This window comes from Heterocephalus glaber, unplaced genomic scaffold (assembly GCF_053883595.1).
Source record: "Heterocephalus glaber isolate CG9 unplaced genomic scaffold, H.glaber_assembly_v1.0 deba00001662, whole genome shotgun sequence".
Classification (NCBI taxonomy): domain Eukaryota; kingdom Metazoa; phylum Chordata; class Mammalia; order Rodentia; family Bathyergidae; genus Heterocephalus; species Heterocephalus glaber.
Window position 1 is genome coordinate 3,970,712 of NW_028258403.1, and position 6,000 is coordinate 3,976,711.

The following is a 6,000-nucleotide window of genomic DNA, read 5'->3' on the forward strand; positions in this document are numbered from 1 at the left end:
TTCAATATAGTTCTGGAAACATTAGCCACAGCAATTAGAAAAAAAGAAAGAAATAAAAGGAATAAAGGTAGGAAAAGAAGAAGTAAAACTGTCATTATTTGCTGATGATATGATACTTTACATAGAAGACCCCAAAAAACTCCACCAAAAGACTTCTAGACTTAATTGACAGATTCAGTAGAGTAGCTGGGTACAAGGTCAACACTCAAAAAACAATAGCCTTCTTGTACACAAATAACAGACTCACTGAGAGAGAAATTAGGGAAATAATTCCTTTTACAATAGCATCCAAAAAAATGAAATATCAAGGAATCAATCTAACAAAGGAAGCAAAAGACCTCTGCACTGAAAACTATAGCACTCTGAAAAAAGAGATCGAAGAGGACACAAGAAAATGGAAAGACATCCCTTGCTCCTGGGTAGGAAGAACCAATATAGTGAAAATGGCCATACTTCCAAAACTACTATATAGATTCAATGCAATGCCAATTGAAATTCCAACAATATACTTCACAAAACTAGAGAAAACAATCCAAAAATTCATTTGGAACCATAAGAGACCTAGAATAGCTAAAACAATTCTAAGCAACAGAGACATGGCTGGGGGTATCACAATCCCCAACTTGAAACTATACTACAAAGCTACTGTGATAAAATCAGCATGGCACTGGCAAAGGAACAGACCTGAGGATCAGTGGAATAGATTAGAAGATGCAGAAACAACTCCAGACATGCTCAGCCACCTCATCTTTGACTAAGGAGCCAACCACCATCATTGGAGGAAAGATAGCCTATTTAATAAATGGTGTTGGAAAAAGTGGATTTCAACCTGCTGAAGATTAAAACTAGACCCATACGAACCACCATGCGCTAAACTAAGATTGAAGTGGATTAAAAATCTAAATATTAAGACAGAAACACTAAACTTGCTGTAAGATAAGTTAGGTAGAACTCTTGAAGACATTGGCATAGGAAAAGACTTCATGAACAAAACCTCAGCAGCACGGGAACTAGCAGAAAGAATCAACAACTGGGATATCATCTTATTAAAAAGCTTCTGCACTGCAAAAGAAACCATCAACAGAGCTAACAGACAACCTACAATATGGGAAAAAATTTTAGGAGCTGTACCTCAGACAAAGGACTACTATCTAGAATATATAAAGAACTGAAAAAAATCAGTCCTCCCAAATTCAAAGACCCAATTCAAAAATGGGCATCTGAAATGAACAGACATTTCTCAGACAAGGAAGTAAAAGCAGCAAACAAATATATGAAAAAATGTTCAACATCACTGGTCATTCGAGAGATACATATGAAAACAACACTGAGATTCGACCTCACCCCAGAAAGAATGGCTGCTATCAAGAAATCAACAAATAACAAATGCTGGCAGGTTGTGGGGAGAAAGGAACCCTTCTTCATTGTTGGTGGGAGTGCAGACTGGTGCAACCACTGTGGAAGTCAGTATGGAGATACCTCAAAGAACTAGGACTAGAGGTCCCATTTGACCCAGCTATTCCTCTGCTGGGTATTTTCCCAAAAGAATTAAAAGAATCATACCACAGCGATATATGTGCACCCACGTTTATAGAGGCACAGTTTGTAATAGCTAAAGCTTGGAAGCAGCCCAAGTCCCCATCAATTGGAAACTGGATAAAGAAGATTTTTTTTTTATAAAATGGAGTACTACTCAGTCATAAAGAATGAAAAACTAGAGTAATTTATAGCTAAATGGATGCATATAGAGGCCATACTCTTAAGGGAAATAAATAGGACACATGTGCAAATACCGAACAGTTTCACTAGTGTGAGAAACTGATAGTGCAAACAAGAGTTAAAATAATTACAATGAACAATTGATAATTTGAAATAGGAAAAAAGGTCCAAAGATGAAGGGGTGAAGGGAGGGGAAGGGGAAAGGAATGGAAGGAAAGGAAAAACTATGAGAAAAGAAAAAATAAATGGAAATGATGTCTGTGTGAATAGGGAAGGGTGGAGGGGGTGAAAGATACACAGGTAATGGGGAAAAAATAAGAACCAAGATATATCATGTACAGGTACAAACACTCAATGATAAATCTAAACGAATTGTATACCTAAAATGTACCAATAAAAGAACAACAAAAACAATTAGACAAAAATACCACAAGAAAACTAGGGGTGAATATCGATCAAGAATGTAGATACAGAAACTCTTAATAAGCTTGTAGAAAATGATACCCAAAAATGTAACAAAAAGGTAATACATCTTTGATCACATGGAGTTTATCCCAAAAATGTAAGACCATTATTTTTTTGTATTAAATTCTTTTATTGGTACATTGTAGGTATACAACACAATTACATTTCTCAGTGGGAATTGTACCTTTACATAATGCATCTTGGTTCTTATTTTTTCCCAATTCCTAGCCCTCCTTTCCCTATGCACAAAGACTTTATTTCCATTTTTCCCATTTCTCATCATTTTTCCTTTCCCTTCTTTCCTTTCCCCTGCCCCTCCCACTACCCCTACCCCTTTGGACCTTTTCTTCCTATTTTACATTATCGATTATTCATTCTAATCATTGGTACATTTTAGGTATACAGTATAATGACATTCATCATTGGAAATTTGCACCTTTACATAGTCTCTCTTGGTACTTATTTTTCACCCTTGCCCAGCCCTCCCTTCAACCCCTCCAGTCCTCCCTATTTATAAAGATTTTGTTCCTATTTTTCCATTTTCTCATATTAATCCCATTCCCTTCTGTCCTTTCCTCTAGCCCTCCCACTTCCTTCCCCTTTGCCCTTTTTCTTCCTATTTCACATTACCTATTATACATTTAGTCCTTATTTACACTTTCACTTTCTCACACCAGAGAAACTATTCAGTATTTATACATGTGTGTCCTATTTATTTCACTTAAGAGTATTGCCTCAATGTGCATCCACTTAGGTATAAATGTCTCTAATTTCTCATTTGTTATGGCTGAGTAGTACTCCATTTTATTTAAAAAATCACCTTTTCTTTATCCAGTCTCCAGTTGATGGGCATTTGGGCTGTTTCCAAGTTTTAGCTATTACAAACTGTACTGCTATGAACATGGGCACACATATATCACTGTGGTATGAATCTTTTAACTCTTTGGGGAAGATCCCCAGCAGTGGAATAACAGGGTCAAATGGGACTTCCAGTCCTAGTTCTTTGAGGTATCTCCATACTGATTTCCACAGTGCTTGCACCAGTCTACACTCCCACCAGCAGTGGAGCAGGGTTCCTCTTTCCCCACAGCACCGCCAGCATTTGTTATTGGTTGATTTCATGATAGCAGCCATTCTTTCTGAAGTAAAGTGGAATCTCAGCATTGTTTTCATTTACATCTCTCAAATGACCAGTGATGTTGAACATTTTTTCATGTATTTATTTGCTATTTCTACTTCTTTGTCTGAGAAATGTCTGTTCATTTCAGATGCCCATTTTTGGATTGGGTCTTTAAATTTGGGAGGTCTGATCTTTTTAAGTTCTTTATAGATTCGAGATAGTAGACCTTTGTCTGAGGAAGAGCAGGTGAAGATTTTTTCCCACATTGTGGGTTGTCTCTTCACACTGCTAGTGGTTTCTCTTGCTGTGCAGAAGCCTTTTAATAAGAAGAGATCCCATTTGTTGATTGTTTGTGCTAGTTCACGGGCAACTGAGGTTTTGTTCATAAAATCTTTTTCTACACCGATGTCTTCAAGGGCTCTACCTAACCTCTGTTCCAACTGGTTCAGAGTTTCTATTTTAATATTTAGATCTTTAGTCCATTTTGATTTTAGTTTAGTGCATGGTGAGAGATACAGTTCTAGTTTGAATCTTTGGCAAGTTGAAGCCCAATTTTTCCAGCACCATTTACTAAAGAGGCTATCTTTCCTCCAGCGAAGGTGTTTGGCTCCTTTGTCGAAGATGAGATGGCTGAGTGTGTCTGGCGTTGTTTCTGCATCTTCTAATCTGTTCCACTGGTCCTCAAGTCTGTTTCTTTGCCAGTACCATGCTGTTTTTATCACAGTAGCTTTGTAGTAGAGTTGCAGGTTGGGGATTGTGATACCTCCTGCCATGTCTCTGTTACCTAGAATGCTTTTGCTATTCTGGGTCTCTTCTTGTTCCAAATGAATTTTTGGATTGTTTTCTCAAGGCCTATGAAGTATGCTGCTGGGATCTCAATTGGAATTGCATTAAATCTATATAGCAGTTTTGGAAGGATGGCCATTTTCACTATATGAATCCTTCCTACCCAGGAGCAGGGCATGTCTGTCCATTTTCTGATATCATCTTCCATCTCTCTTTTCAGAGTGCCATAGTTTTCAGAGAAGAGGTCTTTGATTTCTTTTGTTAGGATGATTCCTAGGTATTTCAGTTTTTTGGATGCTATTGTGAAAGGAATTATTTGCCCTATTTCTCTCTCAGTGAGTCTGTCATTGGTGTAGAGGAAAGCTATTGATTTTTGTGTGTTGACCTTGTAACCAGCTACTTGACTGAATTTGGTTATTAAGTCTAGAAGACTTTTGGTGGAGTTCTTGGGGTCTTCTATACAGAGTATCATGTCATCTGCAAATAATGACAATTTGACTTCTTCATTACCTATCTTTATTTCTTTTATTTCTTTCTCTTGTCTAATTGCCATGGCTAATGTTTCCAGAACTATATTGAACAAGAGTGGTGATAGTGGACATCCTTGTCTTGTTCCTGATTTGAGTGTGAAGGATTTCAGTTTTTGACCATTTAGTATGATATTGGCTGTTGGTTTTTCATAGATGGCTTGTATCAGTTTGAGGTAGAGACCATCTATTCCAATTTTTTGTAGGGTTTTTATCATAAATGCATGTTGGACTTTGTCAAATGCTTTTTCTGCATCTATGGAGATAATCATATGGTTTTTGTCCTTGGCTCTATTGATATAGTGTATTACATTGATTGATTTTCATATATGGAACCATCCCTGCATCCCTGGGATGACTCCCTCTTGATCAGGGTGTGTGATCTTCTTGATGATCTTCTGCATTCTGTTTGCCATTATCTTATTAAGGATTTTTGCATCTATGTTCATTAGTGAGATTGGCCTATAGTTCTCTTAGAAAGTGGTTTTATTATAGGGATGGCAGTGTTGGTTCAGCATTGGAAGGTCCACCCCTATAAGTTATCATTTTAACAGAGGAAAGGAAAAAGCCATATGATCCTGTCACTAGTTGGAGAAAAAGTATTGGACTAAATTCTACAGCTGTTCATGGTAAAAGCTGTCAGGAGACTAGAAGTAGAACAGAACCTTCTCAACAGATAAGCCATGTACTCCATACTTCCAGCAAAAACACCTTATATGAATTGCCCCATTAATATTGCATCAGATTTCAGTCGGGAGATGTGACTGGATAGTCAGTCACATTATAGAAAAAGTTAGGCAATAACATAGTATCCTTTTATTTTAATTTTTTTCAGTGAAATTTGTCCCTTCCTCACATACCAAATATTGTTAGTAATAGGAGTAGAGACAAATGATCAGACTTATGAGAAATTGAGATTTTATAGATTACGTGGGCACAAATGAATCTTATTTTTTAGTTTACAGAAAGGGAACTGGAACTCCAATAATTGTCATGTTGTAATATTCTCCATCTATCCAGGCATGGTGGTGCATGCTTATAATCAAAGCACTTGGGAGGCTGAAGCAGGATGATTGCTGCCATTTCGAGGTCAGCCTGGGTTACATAGTGAGTTCAAGGCTGGCCTGAGCTGTGTAGTGAAACCCTATCTCAAGTAAAAAAAAAAATGCCCATCACCTTCCCAATGGTAAAATATGCATATGGTTTTGTATTTTTTCAATGCAGGCTAACTAACTGTATTCTGAGATATCTTAGAGACTCATTAATTGGGGAACATGGTTTCTTAAGGGACAGTGTCTTACAAGTCCCATGTACTATTTTCTTTTTTTCCCATTAAGTTTATTGGTACATTTTAGGTATATAATACAGTTACACTCATCATTG